Source organism: Lonchura striata, chromosome 1A (assembly GCF_050655825.1).
Source record: "Lonchura striata isolate lonStrDom1 chromosome 1A, ASM5065582v1, whole genome shotgun sequence".
Taxonomy (NCBI): domain Eukaryota; kingdom Metazoa; phylum Chordata; class Aves; order Passeriformes; family Estrildidae; genus Lonchura; species Lonchura striata.
The window spans coordinates 38,360,001-38,382,500 of record NC_140741.1 but is presented as its reverse complement, the minus strand read 5'-3'; the positions used below and the strand labels follow the sequence as shown (position 1 = coordinate 38,382,500).

At 36.3% G+C, this 22,500-nt stretch overlaps 1 protein-coding gene across 1 annotated transcript in view; it reads left to right on the top strand.

Annotated features, from left to right (window-relative positions):
• LOC110478548 (uncharacterized) overlaps positions 1 to 18,592 on the top strand; it is a 260,944-nt gene extending 242,352 nt beyond the window's left edge. Inside the window, exon 14 of the mRNA XM_085568641.1 lies at positions 150 to 18,592. The gene's annotated coding sequence lies outside the window, so the exon portion shown is untranslated. The remainder of the gene's footprint in view (positions 1 to 149) is intronic.
• The last annotated feature ends 3,908 nt before the right edge of the window (positions 18,593 to 22,500 follow it).

Genomic DNA, 22,500 nt, shown 5'->3' with positions numbered 1-22,500 from the left:
ACAGCTCATGCATGCCCAATATGTACCCATGTGTCATATACCCACACACCTGCTGACACACAGAGAAAATAGGAGTAATTGTTGTCATTGCTGTAAAATCAGTGTTGGACAGATTAATTCTGGCTTCTCATCCAGTTCTGCTCTTTCAGGAGAGCTCCACAGCACAACAGTACCACTCTGCAAGCTCCTTCACAACAGGCTTTTTTTCCTAGTCCTGAACATTCCTCAGTGTGCAGCAAGTTCAACACCCTTTACAACTTTTCTCTGGGGACAAGTCATACAAAAGGGTTGTCTTTTCTAAGGTATGTCAAGGCCTGAAAACCCACTAAGTGGTAAGTATACAGCTCTGACCTGACTGAAGCAGCAGTGGCCTGCAGCCTGCAGAGAGCTCTCAGCTCTGTATCTATCTAAGCCATTCACAAGTTAATGCATCATGAAGGGAAATGCTTCCCTTGGAATTAATTTAGTTGCTGTTTAAACAGTAAATAAGCCAAAGATGAGAAGGTTTACTTTCACTGAAACATTTTATTTTGTGCATTTGAGATTGTAAATTGTCAGATTGGGAGTGTTGAATGCAGAAAATAAAAGTAGGATTTTCCTTTAAAGTTGAGGAAGGTTAAAAATAGAAAAAAGATTTAGGGTGTAGCAGGAAAAACCTGTAGAACATAGCTGAACTGAGATGAATCAAACACACATTATATGCATCACTGCTGAATGATCGGTATCTTCTATAAATCCTATATATATTTTAAGTGCTTAGGTTCACACAGCATACTGCAGGAATATGGTATTTATTATATAAGTATAAATAAATATACATATATGGTATATACATGTACATATACACACATATACATGTATACACATGTACATATATATATGTATAAAACTAGAACATGGAAGATATGTATTGCTGGTTATAATTAATTTCTAACAATATGCCTGATTCTGAAAATGTGTGTTTTTCTATACATATGTATGTTTTATAGAAAGAGACCTGTGTCACTGTCAGGGGCAGAACAGAAATGTGGATTGAATGGTGAAATGATATAACCCCTCATATGTCATCTTTCTAGGAATAATCTCTCAGCATGACAGTCCTATGCATTCAGAAGTATTCTGGAATTTGCCATTGTATAGGAAGGTAAAGATTACTTTGATGCTGAGTTTCTGATGGACAAATAAGGGAAAGCATGATTTGGGTCAGATAACTTGCTTGCAGTCTGACACATGTTCTAACTCTAATCCTACAAAGCTGGGCTGAAAATTCTCTAGGAACAAACTTTTCCATTGTTTCCATGCTCCCACTTCCAGTGCCAAATAGAACCTGCAATTTCTGCAATTTTAAAGGTGTGTGAAAACAAGAAATAACCTGAAAAAAAAAAATTACTATGTCCTTCCACTGTCCAAGGAGAACCCTTCTCAGGTTTGGTTCACTTTCAAGTTTGCACAGATTTTGTCCCAAATAGCTCACCAACTGCTTCTGAAGGCTTTCAGAATAAAAAAGTAAGTCCAGAAAAACAGAAGAAGCAGTGTTCCTAACTACTGTATGTACCTTTTTAGGACAGGACTAAGTTTTTTATCAGGAGTAGGTGTAAAATAGGTCACTGTGATGACCCTTTGAAATGAAGTGAGATTTTGTACAGTACATGTAAGCATTTTATTAGGCGAAACTCTGTAAGCTGAGTTTTCTGAAGTAAATTTCCAGTCTGTATTTTCAGCTGGATAATGTATTACATTTAGCTTTCCCCACTCTATCCAGTGCTTTTTAAAACTTCTCTCTTTGTGTCCATGTATTAAGATGGACAGTATTTGCTGATTCCAGCTTATCTAGGCTTTTAACAGGAAAATCCTGGATCAATGCAACCTGTTTGAGCAAAAAGTATTGTAAATGCCTGAGTCTGGGGAGTGGTTTCACAGTAATAAACAAACACAAGTAGTTTATGGAACTTTGCTAAAAAAAGGGAAAAGTCTTCTATATTAACACATTCATATCCAAAGAATAAAATGCTTTTTAAAAAATAATCTTAACCCATTGTTTTATGTACCACTGCTCTGAAAGTCAGTTGGAAAGAATGGCAGATGCCAAAGTATTAGTTCCCTGCTCACTGATGGAGCAGAGATGTGTTTGTAGCTCAGGTCATGTTTTCTGTTCCTGGTAGCTCTGAAAAATTCACATATGGCCCTTATATTTTCACTTACCATGGATTTGCTTCTGTTTTCTACTTCAACATCCTTGACATGCTGATCTCAGCAGTCTATCAGTGAACAATGCAGGGATAACACCATTTCTCTTTTTTTTTTTTCATTTTCTGCTACTGTTTATTTGTTTATTTAACAGAAAAAGAAAAAAGAGGACAAAATCTGACTGAGAAAAATCAATCTGCATTAATAATAGAGAGTGTATATAGGACAGAAAACAGCCCTTTTTATGAAAGTCAGTTCCTTCGACATCTTCCACTGTCCATAGATAATATGCTCTTTAATATGTTGGTCCTTTAGTAAATGCATCCATTGGGAAAGGGAAAAAAAATAAATAGAGAAAAAAAGAGGGGACAGGCTGTGAATTTAACAGAAGAATGAAGAGACCAACGAGTTTTGCCAGTATTGAAACAACACAGAATGAATTAGAACTTCTCTTAGTGTATATAAAATATCTTTGAAGTTTTGTAAAGTTATTGTGAATAGTAAGAAAGACCAATTTCACCATGGATGTTGGCTGAATGCCCAAGAAGCAGAATGGGTGGTAAGAGAAGATGCATCAAAAAACTCAACCTGAAAAAAATTAAACATTCCCTGTGTGACTTCTCAGCTTCAGAAGGTTCCACCATATTTCGTGCTTTACCTCTTAAAAGGGCATGTATACAGAACACAGCAAATACAACCACAGTGTTTTTATTTCCCTGGGAATGTGTTTGGGGTGCATCTTCACATTCTATCGAGTGACAACACACACTTTGCACTTGTCCTTGCGAGACAACAGAGATGAAAAGAACAGCCAGCTTTATCTATGTTATCAGAACTCAGTGAATAATTTGCAATTAATAATTTAGTCTTAAAATGTCACTTTTAAGTGTTCCCAAACTGTTTGTGAAACTGTACATTTTAAAAATAGGTAAGAATTATTAGAATCAATAAACATATTGCTGGTACATTCCATACCAAAATTACGAATAATTAAGTCAGATATCTTCTTCACCGACTTCAGTTCTTCAGTTGTTTTTTCCAGATATCAACCTGGACAATTTGATCTGCTCATCACCCCTAAATGGTAGTAGTGATTGGTGGTGATTTTCACAATTGATAGAAGTTAGAACAGCCCAGAGGCTGCACTAAATCACACCAGGACACAAGCAGAATTGAAAAAATAGGACAACATTTAGGTATAAAGATTGTTGAAAAGACCTTATCGCTTTCCTCCCCAGGTGAAATAGCAGACATACAGAAACACATGAGCTGGCTGCAACTCACTTCATTAATCAAATCAATGTGAATTTCAAATTTCAAATATAATATCTGAATATACAATTTTAAATTGGTGCTGGTGTAGTTTCCAGCATTTGAATTACAAATTTGCTTTTTGCTAATCCATTCCCTAACAGAGATCAAACACTTGAAAATTCATGAAAAGCAAACATGAAAGGGTCACAAACATGGTCAAATGTTACCTGGCTGTTTAATTCAAATGGATACTCAAAGAAAATGTTTCCTATATTTGTTCAGCTCCTTCTTTCTAGTTAGCTTAAAAAATTAAAGTTAAATGGCAGACTAATGCTATGTGCAAATCAAAAAAAAAAAAAAAAGAATCAAGGAGACTTGAAGATAGCAATACAGAAGTAAATCATAAAGAAGGATGAATACATCTAGAGTCACACTGGATATCAGACTGAATCTGTAGATGTTCGCATCCATAGCTGGCATTTTAACTGTGACAAAAATAGCTGCAAAATTTGGAAGTAAGTTTAAATGTTGAATATATCTATCTCCAGTGTGGTAATCAGTCCTGCTGTATATTCATTGTCGGAAAAATGCATTCATATCCAAATGTGCACTGATACATTGAGCCAGTAGTCAAAGTTTAGCAATATGGGTGCACACTTTCTTCCTGTTTCACCATTACAAGTGCTATTGACAGCAAAGTCAAATATGCCTTTAGCAAAAAGGAAAGAAGTAATGGGATTTTTGTTTCTCAAGTTCTGCCTAGTCACATTCAACACATATATTATTTTTCTGCCTTACAACCATCTACAAACAGAATCTTCTCATTTCAGTTTTTCACACATTTTCTTTGTGTGAATCTCACTGAAATAGGCAAGCTGTCAGTGACAAAGCTTAGTGTCAATCTCATATGAAGTTGAGAAATGAGAATTACAAAAGGAAAAAGCTAGTAGCCACGATCAGTCCTGTAGATACAAACAACTTTTTTTGCTTCATCAACCAAATTTTTACTGGAGGGATAATCTATGATGTCACCCATCACTGATGTCACTGCTGTTTCTGAAGGCATAAATTGCTTTATGCAACAGACAAGTTCTTAGGGGAGGAAAAAAACCTCACAATGAGAATAACATTTGCCAGGAGAAAACCCAACACTTCCACTTAAATGCCATGGACTCCTGTTGTTCCATGACTGTGTTATAAATCTAAGCATACCATCTCTTCTTGCACAAGCTCTCCTACTTCAGTCCAGTCAGGTTTATAAGAATCTTTTCATTCCATAGCAAATTGCTCATAGCTATTAGGACTAAAAGACCACACAAAATGGAAAAAGTGAAGGTGATTCTGTATCACACTCCATGTTCTTTCCTTCCATCTGTAATAACCTCTGCTTCTAGCCCAGCTGGGATCTCTCCACTACTCTGCAGTCTACCCTTTAGTCCAGCAACTGGTATTGCTGAACTTGGTGACTCCACTCCTAGACACAATATAGGGAAGACATGCATAATACTATTCTTGAAAAAGGAAAACAGTTAGGAGATTTTTATTTTTATTGCTGGTCATAAAAGAGTATTAAAAAATTGTGAAATGACATGTAAACATGATGGATCATCAAAGATAGCTTGCTCAAAGAATTTAAAATGATGCTTGCTAGATAGGTAAATCTGTAAGATCTCCCTAGTTATTCTGAAAAAAGTTGACAAAACAAAGAAGGATTAATTAACTTCTGTCAGTCAAGTGCTGCAACTAGCATGGAAAGAGTTTGATTCATTGTGGGATGAAGAATGTTTTATATAGTTTTATTTTTTGTTCTCTTTTTTGATAAGTTACTGTTCCTGTTGATTCGGTTGTATAAAATAAAGACTTTTGTGAGTAGAGGCTTTGATTTTGTTTAACATGATGGTTACTTCAAGACTTAAGGATGGTTACTATAGGTCACTGTACTAGAAGGAAGAACATGAAAGCTCTGAGTGGGGGTAACATAACTGATGACAGCATTCTGTTGGGGGTGAAAGCAGAGGGCTGATGTGGAGTAAACCAAAGGTTACAAAAACTGAAGGGTGAGCTGCAGCAGTGGTATTGTTTTATGGGATCCTTGTTATGTCTTCCCTTGCATGGAGGATTTCATAACCTACATTTTTCTCTCACCTTCTCACCCTTAAAATAATTAGAGAAAGAAAAGAACTGGTCATAGAAGTTTAGTTTGATTTTTTTCCTTTCAACATATATGGGTCTTATTCAGCCAACATCTTACAGATGTTTTGAGACATATTTGCTGGGCCAACATGAGTGATTAATTTTATATTCTTCTTTCTACTGTCATGGCAGTGATAAATAAGGAACTGGGTAAGTTTCAGGATAGTGAACAGGATAGGTAGTTTTTTTTTTAACTCCATGCTTTGGCTAAACGTTGGTAATAGTAGAATTGAAGTAAAACTAAGTAATTTTAAAAAGGCTAGGTTACCTAACCTAAATCCCTATATTAACTTACATAGTCCCATAGCTGCCTTAAAGCTGAGCTAGCTGGTATTGCTCAGAGTAGCTGTTTTCCTTCTCCATTGACACTAATTCCCAGGAGAGGACTTCCAAATTTTAAAAAGGTTTAGACCACATGCCAAGCACTGACATAATTTCATGCGTTTTCATTTTTGGAGTGAGGTATAGGTTGCAGGTACTTTGTAGACTGGAGACTAAGAGAAATCTTATGGTTTGCTAAAGGTTTGCCAGCAATGCCACTCAGTCACTCTGTCTCTAAGCTTCCTGCTATAGCCACTGGACATCCCTGCTGCACATCAGTCCCACAATAGCTATATCTTCCTTGATCTTCTATACAAAGAGTTTTCTTTAGACTATTTTACTGTAAAGTTCTGTGTGCATTATTGTATAGTTTTTACATGCCAATATTTCCTTTTCCATATTCCTTTGAGAAATTGAGATGCATTTCTGAGATTCTTACACGTGCCATCTTTGGGCTGCTTGATTGTTTGCTGAAATGTAATAGGAAGTGCTCAAAAACCAGATTTCCAGCAAATGCATCACAAAGGTTTGCAAATCAATTGTTCTAGGACAAAGTAACTATTTGTGTAAATTATCCCTATTTAACAGGTGTAAAGGTTCAAGAATGGGTTATTTGTACTGAGCTACCGTAATCTGCTATATTAATTATATTTTGTGGAAGGAATACAGTTAACAGTGATCTACTGATTGTCTTTCTTCCACGCAAAGAAATTTAATTACATTTGGAAAATGTAATTAATAATAAATAAATTATTTTAACTGCATAACATTAATTACAATGCAATAAAAAGAAGTCTAATTCCATTTGGAAGGTGTTGAAGTGATCTTAGCAAAATTCATAGGATTCCTAAGAAAGGTAAGGGTGTGACAGGTTGGTCAGAGAGCTCCTTCACAACCTGGAATACTGACTGCATCCACAGTCAGCATCTTGCTTCATGAAAGATATGGAAGGTAAGGGTTCTGAGATTTTAAACAGCTTGTTTGGTGGCCTGTGGTCAAAGGTTAATGAGTTGCCAAAACCATTTCCTGAGAAGATGGAGAAAAGGCTAACTATCTGGGACCTCAGGATTTCCACTGGTCTTGAAATGCCATGGAGCACATTCAATTTCATAACCAAATCTGTAGTATGTGCATGTTGGTAAAAGTGTTGTGTTCCCTTAAGCTTGTCATGCTGAAAATGTCATCAGGTTTACCAGTAAGGTTTCTTTCTTCCAAATACTCTTCTGATTATGATATCTCAGGTCACCAAATCTTTTGCACTCAAGAATATTTTTTAAAAAATCTTTCTACTGATGGAGATACTTGCATAGGTCATGTTCCTGAGATCATTCACATGATTACCATAATACTGTTTATCACTGCGTAAAGGAGGCTGTAAAAGTCCTGTCAAAGCCATGATGAATACAGGATGCAAACATTCAGTTACTGTTTTAACTGCCCCTGCTGGAACCCAACACATCACAGGAGCCATGGGATTTTGTCAATGATGCTACAGTCTGATGTATAGTAACAAACCTAAGCATCAGAGTTTATAGCTTCACTGCACAACAGCGAGGCACAATCCTTGAAAGTATTTGGCCAGTCAACCAAGAAATACAATAAGATTTGTTCAAGTAAAAAAAAAATGTCTAATTTTATTTAACAGTGATATTAAACTGTATATGCAAAAAGAAGAAACTCAGTCTTAAATACAGTGGCTTTAAATCAGAAGCTGTCCACCTTAATGCCCATATAATATATAAAATTATTTTGCAACATGCTCAAAGCTGAGTAAACAAATGGCAAGCAGAGACAAAGAAAACAGATTTGGCAAAAAAACAAAATTGTGTGTTGTTGAAAATTGTGATCAAAATAAGGTTTTCTTGTCATCTCAACATGTAACTTTGTGCATGCTGCCTATTATCAAATATGTCTGTCATATGTTGGCTTGTGTGCACCTGCAAGCATCTAAGTATTTGCATATGCACAATCTGCAAAATGAGCTGAATAAGCAAGGTGAAATTTTTAAGGAAAATGTAATTTCAAAATTCCATATTTATTATTAACAGCGATACGAGTGCCCTAATGATTAAGATCTAGGTAGTATAGTTGAAAACTATATTGTTCATGTATGTTAAAAACATACTGTGGGAGCCAGAACCATTTTTTCCGTGTGTATACCTACGTATTCTTCTATACTGGTACCTCTATCTATACACTGGGATAGAGAAATATTAGCTAACAATAGATGCATCTAATCAAAATGTGTGTGAATGGTATGTACTATGCACTATCATTTCTTTCTGCAATTAATTTAGAATTCAGCAGAATAATATGAAGTCTTTTACTACTTAATTAAACTTTTGTAATGCCTGTTTTACCAAGATGAATAAAATGCATAAATTGTATGAGGTGACATCTAATGCACACAAAAAAGAGAAATGTAAAAAATCAGAACAGTGGGTACATTAAACTGATTCTTAATAATTGAAACCAATTTAATCATTTGAGATTATTTTATTCTAGCTGACGTAATACTGTAGCAGTTTTATTCTAATTATAACCTGTTTCATTTTAGTCTGCCTTTCTAGTTAATTATTACAGTCAATTTGTAAAATGACATGGTTCCACATTTGCATAGGTCACTATTAAATAAATGAATAGCTGAAATTACTCTAGCATTGAAGTGTCAACTTTGGTAGAAGTCAAGAGGACTTCAAATGTTCTTCTAACACCCCTTAATGTGTTAATGACCACTATTAAACTGCAATTAAAAGGCCAGAGAAAAAAACTGCATGAAACAGTTAATAGAAAAATAGCAGAGACACAATTAAAACACTTCAGTTTTTGACTGATAGAAAATAAAGGGATATGCTGAAAGAAATATAGTATGAATCTATGCCTAACATGATAGAACTGACAGTTTAATGATAACAAATCATAGGCTGCCTTTTTTTGGAGCGTTACACGTCAGCTTGACATTAACATCAGTAGTAAACAAGACAATATAATGATTTTACCTTGTATTTAAATTGCTACTTATTACAGTACTAAATAATAGCTTTAAATAACTTGGCGTCCAGGCTAGTGATGTACTCTGTTTGCATGAGACAGTACTGAAAGATCTGTTTAAGTTTTTTGTCATCTTAAATAAAGGATATATGTATGTCTTAGCTGTGCAGCCTACATGTTTGCATCTGAAACCCTTCCTGAATCTATAACACTGTCATTAGGCTTGTTTGCTCATGAGAGGAATGAGTAGTGATGATCAAGTCCTAACTCAAAGCAGGTCAGACTTTTAGGTATCAAGTGGTGTGTATAACTTCTAGAAAGAAGCTCAATTAATCAGAGGTATGCCAGGGCTGTCATGCTAAACCCTCTTACTTCAAAACCATTCTTTACTGAGAGATGAACTGAGTATGGGAACAGTATGTGTGATTCCAAAAGCTAAATTACATTCAACATGAAAATTATCATTGTGTCTGAAAATTTAAATAAATGCTTCAGAAATTTCAAAGTTATCATTCCCATAGGAATTAAAATTTGACCTCCAAGTGGTAGGTAGTATTTTTTGCTACTGTTATATTTTAATCATTCATATAATCTACACCTCTGCAATTGAAAGTTATGTTTGCCATGGGAAAGCTGAATTCTTCATTTTCCATTATTATCTGTGTGTTGTGTATGCTCATCCATAAAATAAAATTAGTTTATGGGTTAAATCCTGTTCTCACTTGCACTGTAAAACTAGGCTTGTTTTACTGATTCAGTGGATTTAAGTAATTTGATTAATATAAGCAAACTTATTTAGTCTTTCTAATGTTACCTAGAGAAACATTACTGCTCTCCCTAAAAGTTCATCTGTGATATTGCTTGGACCATTGTAAATAGGCATTTACTTTGTAGATCAATGGACTAAATCACCTTTGCTCCTTCTTATCATTGCTTCAATTATGCAAAATAAGCAAAAATATAGATCAGTGTGTTACCCTTTTTTTCTGCTTACTTCACACAAATAACTTGCATGCTTTAATGAATTCTTCTATAAATCAGTATGAAAACAAAACTGAAGTTCCCTTTCCCCTTGAGTTTGTTTTATTAGGCATAAAATCTACTGTCAGGCAGCCACAAAATTTGGAGAAAGATTCAAAAACTATGTTGCACTTTCTTATATGAGGAAAAATTTATGGTTGCAGATGGTCAGGTTTTGAAGGATGTTTAGGCATTTAAAAACATACATTGGCTCCCAATAGGATTTTAAAAGGTTAGATTATTTTGAAAATTCTGCTAGGCATTGGATGTATTCCTTTGAAGTTCTCATACATGTGTAAGTTCATACAGTAGAGGAAAGAAAATGCACATAATCAATGAAATAATTGGAATAGATTCAACCAAAACCATTTCATGGGTACCAGAGATTTTCCTATGCTTTATTCTGTTTGTGTCCAGATCAATGCAGCTTCGTCTGCTGCTAAAAGTGAGAGATACTATTTATATTGTACAGCTGCTGCTCTAAATTGTCTATTATTTAAAGCGTCTCTGTTTCAAAATCTCATTTCTTTAAAACACTCAAGGTTCCAGTCCTGCTGAGGACTAAAGCACTATTGAATGTGAATGAGAAAAATTGAAAAGAGAAAACTATTTTCTCATGCTCAAAAAATTGTTTTCTTTTTGCAAAAAATACCTATTTTTCTGGGCTCTCTGTATTACAGAAACTTGCTTTTTAGAACTGCAAGGGATAAGAAATATAGGTACACTTTCTTGAGGAGCATGTTAATGCAGATACTTTGGCTGGGAACTCATGATCACCAGAAATGTATACATATGTGACGATGCTATATCACTTTTATAGGTTCAGTACTAAACCTGCTCTTGCCAGTGTCCTCTGAAGTATTTCCCTTAGCACCTGCCAAGCACAAAGGAAAGTCCAATAGCCCCTGTGCCAGTTCTTGTTCCTTGTTGATTCAAACACAGACCAGTTTACACCTGGGCTGATGCAGACGGGCAGTGAGGCACAGCAGCTGTCCTTGGGGTGTTTTAAATAAACCAGTTCCCTGGCCCTGGCTTTCAGAGTGCTCAGCCTGCGAGGCTAAAACAAGGATGTGCACAATTGCCCAAAAGAGCACCACATTCCTCTAGGTACCACCACTGGCCAGACCAGGGCAAGAGAAAGAAGCAAGTTTATGTTAAACACAGAGGGAATGTTATCATTCCACAAAGGGGATGCTAAACTTAGGTAATGAAAGAATAGTGTATATCATCAGGAACTCTATAACAAAAAATACAGAGAAATTTGGGAAGCGTAAGAAAGAATAAGCATAATTAGGACATGCTTCAGGAAAAACATAGTAACTAAAGAACAGAAACAGAAATACAGAGGAATAACTCTAGAAATGGGAGAGGATTAAATCATACCAAGCTTAGGTTTTCCTTTAAAATTATGTTCAAAACCAAAGTGATTTTAATTATTTAAATACTCTAGTTAATCCTTGATATTAGTAAACATTTTTAAACAGATGGTTTTTTAACATCAATTTGGATGCACTACAAACCAGTGCTAGTAAGCACACGTAAGTGACAGTTTGGTGACAAAAAAATGTGCTTTTTATGTTTGGGGGAGAAAAATATGGACGTACAAACAACTTTAAATGTGTCTGGATATTTTCAGTTTGCTTTTATTTTTGAAAAGGGTTTTGTAAAAATCAAACCAAACCTATCCTGCAAAACCCCCATGCCATCTAGTAATTGCTTTAAAAACTATTTTGGTTGACTTTCGTGTTTCATATTGTTGAAAAGGAACTTGATGTGGAACTGAAGATACATATATGTAGGTGTGTTTAATTGCAAAGTTGAGAAAAATGTAGATCTATTTAAAGCAGGAGTGACAGTTGCTGATCATTGTGATGTATCATCTTGACATGAACTGAGTGAGTTAGATTAGTGACTGACACTAGCAATGTCAGAATTTACATTGCAGCACACACAAATTCTGTGGAAATATACTATTAGCACTTGGAGTAAGCAGCAATGAGTAATGAGATAAAAATTGACAGTGTCAATAGTCATATGCCCTCACAGTCAAGAACAATGAACTGTAGTATGTGTTTGTATACTAATAAGTATCTATATCTGTCTGTATGAAATATAGCTATAGTAACTTTAATTACACCAAATTTCAAGAAGCAACAATCCAAAATCATAGATAAGAAAGGGAATCTCAGTAAGGTCTTCTGAAACCCTCTGGGGTTTGATTTATTCTCTCGATATGTTCACCTCTCCACATGGTGTTGGCATGTACTGCTTACTCTATTTCACTCACCAGAAACTCATGTAATGTGAACAACTATACACAGGTAAAGGTAAAACACTCTTTCAGGAGGAGTTCTTTTTCAAGCACTGTTTTTCTTGTTTGGAGTCAGAACAATAACATTTACAGACACAATGGGAAGGAGATACATACTTACTGTAACATATCATACCCCAGCTATTAAAGAGTATAATGACTGAATGGTTAATCCAGTTTGATAAAATTTATCTCCAACCATTATTTTCTGAAATAGATTGATCAGGTGACTTAAGGAATTGGATCAATGTCCCTATCGCTTTAAGATATTCCAGTAGCACAGTAGATCATCCCATCTCTGACAGAAGTGAGGACTGTGGATATCTGACTCAGGTGCTGTAAGTGTACAAACAGCTGCACCTTTGGGTCAGCTCTCACATGCCCAAAAGTATTTGGGGCCCTGCACTAAGCAGGGAGCAGGTAGCTCCTTCATATTGATGACCATAAAACGTACTGGTGAGTGAGAAGCTCTTTAAAGTTCCTCTTGTGATGGAGAAACCTGATATTGGTGGCATATGCCTTTTCCTCAGTTTCTCTCTGAAATCACTTTGACAGTCTCAGATTAAAGTCAATACTAACTCTGCATAGCTACTGAAATGTCATAAGGATGAAAACTACAGTAATGCCTCTGTGGATAGATGATTATTATATTTCGCCCTATCTCTCTAACAATATTTGTAATATCTTGACATGAAGTGGATAGAATGGCAGATTATTGACAGCCACTAGCAATGTCAAAAATAATGTTATGTTGTATTAAGAAATTATGTATTTTGCAATTCACTACCATAAATACAGAGAAACACAAAATTGGCAAGAATCTGCGCTTTCATCTTCGGCAGCCCGGAGTAGAGTCCTGAATATGTTCTCCTGGTCCATCAAACATTCCATGGCAACCTTAGAGTGCTGCAGGCATCTGGTGGATAGGCTTTAAGGATTAATTATTCTCTATTTGTTAAAAAACAATTTTACACAACTTTGATGCTATCAAAAATTACTTATTAAAATAGGAAAATGGTGGTATTTCATTGCTGTGGAGAGCAGGAAAACAAACCATTTAAGAAATGGAAGCTAAAAACCTCAGAAAAAATAAAAACAAATAGAGTAAAATAACAGAGTAATTGTAGTTCCCATGTGTAAGGAGAGCAACAACAATGTCTCATTTAGATTTCTATTTCCACTTTTTGAGAGGATATTAAATAATGGGCATCTCCATGTTGTATCTGCTGTGATTTTCTTAATTTACCTTCTTTTTGTTACTCTATAAAACAAAGTTACCAGAATGATTTATGTGTCAGGTTTATATTTCTAGTTTTTCTAATGGAGCAATTTTATTTTAAAAGGTAAAACATAATTTTTAACCTACTAGTGACATCATTCTCCACATTGGATCAGTTATCTATGCACTGAATAAAGTTTAATTGAACCCTTTTAAATCTGTGCAGCTGTTGTGCAGTGAAATAGGCAGGTGGATTATCTCATTAGTATTAATCTAAATGTTTTGTGGTCTTTGCACATTTTAATGTGTGTGGTATATATATTTGGTAATAATTCTTTAGTTGTTAAAAATAAGTGCTACAAGAAAACTTTGATAATAATTTATGTAATATTTAGTTCTTAAACAGGATGAATTAAGGGCATTAAAATGATGAGTGATTCCACAAAACCTATTCCAGCAGACAGAATGAATGAAAGTATTAGTTTGAAAACTTCTGACCTATTTTAATTTTATTTTAGGAGTGCTCTGTTTTATGCATTGGTGTTACTATCAGGATTTTAGCTGGTTTTCCTTCCAATCAGCTTAGTTAACTTAAATCCTATTTTAAGGTTCCCCAGCATCAAACATTTCTACCTCATCTTCCAGGAATCTATTTTCAAAAAATATTATTTGTTCCTAGGACCAAATTCTGACACTGCTTACACAAGTGATTTGGGAATAAAGCTGAAAAAATGGGCCAGGATCGCAGCATGTATAAAGTTCTCTAAAGCACCAGAGTGGTATTAGCTTGGCTATCTGCGAATGCAGCCCGTGATATTCAGATCTGAGGGTGGAGGATCTGTGGGAGTTCTGCTTGGGGACAACGTGTCTCTGAGCTACCACTGAAGCTGCTGGATGCTAATGTCAGGTAGCACTGAAGTTGCTCAGTGAGAAGCTGGCCTGGTGAACATATCCAGCATTTAAAGGTCAGTTTTGTGCGTTTGCTCAAGCCCAATAAAGAGAGCACTGAGGCGGGAGGAGGAAGTTCGGCTTCACCCTGAGGCCAGAGGGACCCTCCGTGAGCACTGAGCGAGTCCAGCTTTGTCAGCTCCGAGGGGGAAAGGGGCAAAGCTGCTCCCACATGCTGAGAGAGCTTGCCTGGTGCTGCAAAGAGGCTTCACTTGGAGAATTCATGGGCTTACACTTTGTACAGTATACTGCCATATTTCAAATTGGTTGATTTAAAAACTGTTTTATTTTTTTCTCCGTTTTCAACTTAGATTTGTACCAGAAGCTTTCAGAGTTAAAACAGTGTTACAGTTAAATGTTATTGCTCATTGCCCTGATCCATCTTTTAAATTTCATTCTAATCTCAGAAAAGTTAAGCAACAAACAGAAAATGTTCAAGAAAATGTAAAGATATGCTTGAGAGGGGGCTATGGGGAAAATACTTTCAGGAATGCCATGTTGCCAACAAGTAATGCTGCTCCATTTTATGTACCTCCCAACAGCTGACTGCAGAAGCTACTTCAGATCCAGCTCAGTTGTACAGCCCGGGGGATTAGTGAAAGAGACCACCCTGGAGGTTGTTAAATAGAAAAAATAGTGTGTCTGCCAGCTGGGGGCCGATTGATTGCTGCTTGTGTGTGTAAGGCAGTGATGAGGGGGAGGTGGAGAGGTGATGGGATTTGCTCCTGAACAGTTGGTTTTGTGAAGGACTCTCACTGCCTCAAAGCTGGTGAGGCCCTTGCAATTGTCCTATAGCTTGTCCCTGAGTGGCTGCTAGATTTCCTTGCTGGAAAAATTTATGGATGTATCATAGTCCTGAAGAAAATATCATTATTAGCAGTGAAGCAGCTTCTTTCTGCCTGGTATTGAGCACCTCCACAACACACTGCATTTGGCTGCAAAGAGGATAAAACCCTGAAAGAACTGTAAGACTGTAAGGTCCTTCTCCTCTTGTGAGAAGGATTTCAACAAGAGCTTAAGGACTTCATTAAGTATTGTAAAATGTTGCATGGCACTATTTTGTTCCAGGAAAATAAGATTCTTTGTAGATGATTTGTGGAAATCATCTCTCTTTTTGGCCCTGAGGAAATTCAGCGGATAAAGCAGTGTGTTTTTCAGTCTTTCTAATCTATAGTTTTGTTTATAGAACCCAAATTAAATCTCTACACACAAATGAAATGGCTTCGTGATTGCTGCAGGCAGAGTCTTAGCAACTGTGGTCTCTCTTACCCCACATGTAAACATGAATTAAAAATTTTGTGCATGTTTATCTAAATGCAGAGCATTTATCTGAAGTGATAAACTGTTATCTCTTTTTTGATTATACTCGATTCACTTTTTTTTATACTGCTACAAAAACTGTCAGCATTATTTGCCCAGTCAGGGAACTTGAGATACCTAAACATTAACTACCTATGATGCTGAAATTTTATACATTATTTTTGCTTTGTTTTCTGTCTTGATTTCTAATCTATGTCAGAGTAGTTGATTTTACCAATGGCTGCTTAGTTTTGTTAATATTCTTTTGAGGAAGATTTTTGTCAGAGATATTTTGACAGCCCTGTTAATGCAGCTCTGCCAGTGATGCTTTGCCCAGGGTCTTGATGAGGTCATCAAGGAGTTCTAGAACATTCCCATTTTTAGCCAAATCTTTGACTGTTTTGCCTCATCACAGTCTGCTCACCAAGAACTTGTACATTGGGTACCAGGATAATTTTGGCAGCACATCAGTGGTTTTAGACAGGGGAAAAAATGCTGCAAGGAAAGTTTTACTCTGTTGCGATAAGCTTGACATGAATCGGTGCTGCTGCTGCTTTGTGCTCCTGTCAACCTATTGTAAACAGGCACCCTCAGAGGCAGAAAGTGCTTTTTAAAGATAGAATTCAGGAAAAAAACATTTTGAATTTTTACTATCTCAAATATTTCCAAGGGAACAAGACTTGATCAGAACAGTGAATAAGCACCAAGTTTCCCTGACTACAGGGCAACTCTGTAAGTGAAGATTTTGGTCTCCATTTTAAAGGACAGAAGCAAAAGTATCTTCCCATATTTCCAGACAATCTTTGCAGAGAACAAATCTGTGTTTATCTGCAGGATACACATATTCCACAGCAGCCATTACTAAATACGAGGTCTAGTGGAAGATAGCATCATCCACACAATTACTTTGGTGCTGTTAAGCTTCCCCATTGTTTGTACCAAGTTCTCAAAAATGTGCTGAGATGCTGAAATTCCCTATTTCAGAAAAGGAGTGTACCACAATGGCCTTTGTAGTGAGACAGCCTGACAGTAGTTTAATTTCTCTGTTTCTGTATTATTTGTAGCACCTGAGTGATTTTTAGCCTTGTGATATTTGCTGCTTTCATATCTGTTGGGCAAGACATTATCCACTGACCTATATTAATAATAAGAGTGACTGATGCCTGAGATATGTTAAGCCTGGTCTTGACAATCCTTTACCTTTTGGTACCCTACCAATGCAGAGCAGACTGCCTCTGCTGGAGGAGGAGGTGAGCCCCTTCTCCACTAGACTGATCCCCAAAGCCTTCCTCTGCCTTTCATCTCTTTAGTCCTCCCTGTCCTTTTCCCCCAGTTCAGCAGCCCCAGATGCTGTTTCTTGTTTACCTTTGCAGACAAGTAGATGTCTTCTTTTTTCATGTGCCACTTGACCATTTGTATGTTCTTCATCCCCTGTGGCTGGTGAGGTACATGTCAGATCCACATGTCCAGAGTCACGGGAGTTGTGACCATTTCTAGTAATAGTATGTGAATCAGTATAATTAGAACACTAGTAACACTAGTTAATTTGATATTACTCTAATGGAGAAGTCAGTATGGGTAAGTTTCTTCTACAATAGTACAGAAAAATAAAATATTACTGTGAAATCCAGTGATATTAAAATTTGTATCGGTCTTTTAGAGGTACCCAGTTCTAAAATATATGGAGTGTCTATTTTTGCATAATAAAAGGCAATTTTGTGCAGTACAAAGAGCTGTTTGAGGGTGGTGAAATGCTATAGGTTGCCAAAATCTGCAGCTGGATGTGACATTTTAGAAAGATTTCTGCAGGGAATTGAATAATCACAGTCCCCTACAGTCCACCAGCCATCTGATTCTAGTTTCTTCATATTTGTACACATGTTCTTGTTTATTACATAATGAAAATTTGACACATGTAAACATACTAAGTTAAGTGGGATTTGAAGGTGGGCTTTAGCTGAAGAAATCCTATAAAAATGTCTAAGCTCATTTTTTTCATTCAGACCACAGGGTTTTAGAGAGATCAACTTTGTATGTGGCAGCTGGGCTCCCTGCAGTGCTGTATTTTATTTTATATTTTATAGCATGTACCTTCTAGGTTTAAAAACAAAACACACTATTCAGTTCCTGAACAGACCTGAAACTGAATTAGAAAAATACTTGCAATACATTTAAACTGGGAGGGAAGGCAACATGCTATGTGATATTCCTCTTATTCTCTAAAGGCCATAGGAGCACAAACACAAATACAACTTAACATGAGTGAGGTAAGGAACGGTTTCTTTCACCTATATTCCACTGGGAAACCCTTTTCTCTGTCTTCTAAGGTGATACTGAGGGACTGATGTTCTCACCACCAGTGGTCCTTTAACTCCTACACTCTGGCTGTTTGCATCTTTCTTCCATCCTCTCAAGACTCCCAGACTGCTTGCTTTGCTGCCCCTGTGTTGGCTTAAAACCTTACTGTTGATCTTTAACAATTGCTATATGACACCAGCTTTACTTTTGGCCATGTCTTCCTTCACAGAATCACACAGAATCATAAAATATCCTGGGCTGGAAGGGACCCACAAAGATCATCAAGTCCAACTCCTTGCCATGCACAGGACAACCTCAAGAATACCATCTTGTGGCTGAGACCATTTTCTAAATGCTCCTTGAACTCTGGCAGACTTGGTGCCATCATCAATTCCCTTTGGAGTCTATTCCAGTGTCCACCCACCCTCTGGGTAAAAAAAAAAACCCTTTGCCTTATATCCAAAATAAATCTTTCCTGACACAGCTTCATGCAATTCCTTTGGGTCCTGATCCTGGTAACCAGGGAGAAAAAAATAAAACTTATGCACCCATTTATTTTTTCTTTTATTTCCTAATCTCTCTACAGTGTATTATACAAATTGGATACTCCTGATTTCAGGATTTACACTAACAACATACAGAATGATTCACTCCACATACTTTCAGATTTCTGATGGTCTACAAATTGCACAACTTGGCTTAAAATACCTAAGAGGGAGAAGATGCTTGAGACAGTTTTACTGAAAATAGTATACATGAAAACTCAAATTATGCAATATATCAGAGTCTTCCCAGCCACAGCATGGGTAGCTTTCACAGTTAACCAAGTATATATCCATAATTGACGTACTAATGATTTAATTAAGAGGGTTTTTAAGCCAATTTTGTTTCAACAAAGAAAATTCGATGAAATCTAGGAGGAAATTGGAACTATATTTTTTACATTTGCTTATGTAACTATGGAAAATTAAGATGAAAGCAGGAAACCAGAGGACTTCCAAGGTGGAAGCTCCTTTGGGGAAGAGATGGTGGTGGCCATACCCAGCACTACCAGAAGCAACTTTTGAAGCTGCCCTTCAAAAGGGATTTGCTGATCAAACAGACATTCAAGGCAGACTGGATTTCTTAAGTCATCTTCTTCCAGTGGACTTCTTTGAAGCCCTTGCTACACAGTGATGTTTTTCTTCCATTTCTTTTCATTCCCAATGGAAAACCCAGAGGGAAAGTGCATTCCTTGAGTGAACCCCTGTGTTAATGTGTCAGGTTTACCCATGAATGTGTAATCTGCACATTTCTCCTCCATCTTCACCTCACTGTACTTCTAAATTTGAATCCTGAATGGGTCACATAAAGTGAAATAGAGTTTGGAGATTTACTATAATCACATGCTGACATTTTCCCACATCACTAACCTATCACATGATTTAGCAGGATTGTCAGCTCCTCCATGAAGGAGGATCAGGACAGAAATAGCAAGGGTGTTGTAAGATGTCGTGGAGGCCTTCTGACAGCACAGTGTGGGAATCTTGCACGTTATTTGCTGCAGTCCCATCTTTTAGAAAAGCTCCTAAGGCTGTCATTTTGATATTAGCAAAAAAAAGTAATTTACACTTTAAAAGACACCCAAATCCATAAATCTTAAAAGAAACTTCTGTTTTGAGCCTGAAAAAAATAAAAAGTTTTAGGCCTAGTTCACAAAATGTTCACAGAGTCTCCAACTTTAAAGTGGAAAACTAGAAATTAAGTTTTCTGGAAAAAGTGTGGGTTTTGCTATTCATAAGCATTTTTATTTCTCTCCATTTATAAAACCAAAGCTACAGAGAACTTCCAAAGCTAGAATATTTTGACAAAACATATTCAGGTTAGAGGTATTTACTCTAATCCTCTTGCTTTCTTTCCTTTTCTCTTCCATCTCTCACACTCTGTCTTTCTCACTCTATATATCTTCCTGTTACAAAACCATGCCTTGACATGAAGCTGCTCTTCCACTGCCAATAAAGTAACAGTAAAGGTAATAGGAGCCTTTTTTAATAAAAAAGATCCAGTCCTATCTCATATCATTTGCTCTTCTAATTTTAAGTACCAAAACAAACCAGTGGCAATCAGAGTGGGAGGAGAGAATTGAACATGAATTAATTTGATGATGCCATGGTAGTTCAGAATGTCAGATTAAAAAAAAATAAATGAATAAATAAAATGCTTTCTCTTAGTTTTGTTTAGACACTGAGAACATCAAAGAGAGAGGTACTTTTGATTTTGATTTTGCATTTTGTTGTCATTCATTAATTTTCAGAGAGTTTGAGAAACTATGCTTACATCTTCTGGGGTTTGTTAAGAGATTTGCACTTGTATTGTAATGCAGCCAGACTCTAAAGAGATTGGCACTCTCTTTCATGGTTTCACTGAAAAGACTCTGGTAGGAAGGCAGCTGTTGGTCTCCATGATACAGAGTGTGATAAAATTGCTGAGGTAGTATTACAATGCATTACTGTTTAAAAAAGCAAAAAATAAGTGTATCACCAAAAGAAGTATAGATTTAATGACCAGTAGCAAAGAAAGGAGGTGAAAGCAACAGACAGGGAATATCACTCTGGCTCGTGTGTTTAGAGAGATGGGGATTCATAACAGTTTGCCACAGTCCTCCCTGATAACATTTGTGAATCTTCAGGCTGCAAGATAATTGCTCTCTGGGAAACATAATTTTTGTTTTCCATTCTGAGCAGCTCACAAAACTTTTTATCCAGCCTGGATATTTTTATAACATTCCTGTTCTCAGTAACAAAGTCATATCCATGCTTCCCAGATGGAAAAAAAAACTGTGTATTTTCTTTTGTAAGTCATGTTGCAAAATCTCTTTTGAATGTCTTGCTTCCTTCCTTGACTAAGACACTTGGTCTCAAGTTTTGTCTTCATTCTCAACTGTCCACCAAGAACCAGCAGATAAGTTACTTTGGCAAGAGTCACACTAGTCTGTTTTGAGCGATTTGTGTTCCTCAGATAACTGCTCAGAGGTAAAAAAATTAAAGCAACTTCCCAGGCTCAGGATCCTCATCAGACAGAGCTTGAAGCAATTTTAAACACCCAGGCAGAATTCACAAGGATGTTATTATCAAAAGAGGAAATTTTTGCTGATGGTGATCCATTGAGAAAGAAAATCAAAACTAACATAAAGAAGAACAGACAGGGAAATAGATAAATGGATATAAAAGCTTTTCTGTTATGGTACCTACTGTAACATACAGGCTGCTTTCTCCTTCTGCAGTTATCCTCTAAGAGAAGAATGGCTACTTAGGGCAGCTAGTAGTACTGTTAACTCAAGGGATTCACTGGTGCAAAAGCTAATCTAGCCAAGTGAAATGGCTGTGTTCATTCAAAAACAAATGAAAATCCCATACAGTTTTGTGGTCATTAATAACATTTCCTAACACTAACTCAGTCTTGTGCTTTGGGATGCAAACAGATTCCTACAAGGCTAGGGAAATAATTTTGGTTTTTTATTCGTTGGATGTATGCATTATTGTTCTTTTATTGTTTATTTTATCCCTCATTTCACTACTACAGTAGGATACACAACTTGCTGGACTTATGGTGTGATCCAATACAGAAAATCCTATATTATCATGTAATTAAAATTCATTTTTAAAAATTTTGTTCTCCTTTCTTACCTTCCAGGATATTAGAATCCTCTTCTTTTTTACTCTTAATCCTCTCAATCCTCTTTTTCAAACTCAATACTCCCTGAAATATTTCTTTCCTGTTTCCTTCTTACCCCGTTGTTATTTCCCTGCTTTGTTCTCTTTTTCAGTTATCCTATTCTTTCCACATAATTCTTTCACCCTTGTTTCACTTCTTTCTCTCTTCTGCTGGCCAGTGGGAATGAGTCTGACAGAACAGGCAAAGCACTGAAACTCTGAAATACATAACCAAGCTCATTTCCACTTGTACTATATTTCTCCCTATATTTTAGATATTTACATTTAAAGTCACATTTCATTGCCATATTTATTTTTTGTTGTTTTTATTGTGATGAGGTCAGGCACATATTTTGTATTAGTGTCTTACATACTAGGAAAGAGAAGACTGTCTAAACTCTCTTCCTGGCTTTGACATGGGTCTTTCTTCTGGGTGTCAGCAGCAATAACCTGGAAGCAGGATATTTCAGGATTTCTCTCCAAAAATCATCCATCAGCATTGTTAACTTCCTTCCTCCCTGTTGTACACCAGCACTCAAATGACAGTCATAGCACACGAAACTACTTTTGACTGGCCTTTTACCCCTATTCCTCATTCAGTTGTTTGGTCTCTTCTTACACATTGCAGAGAGAGAAGGGAGAGAATATTTTTTAGTTTTTAATCTCATTTTTTGTGTTTTTTGCTGTGGGAGAGTGTAGATGCCTTTTTTTCTATTTTCTTGTTTTGTCAAATCCCCTCTTAGCCAATGTACTTCTTCATTCTCATT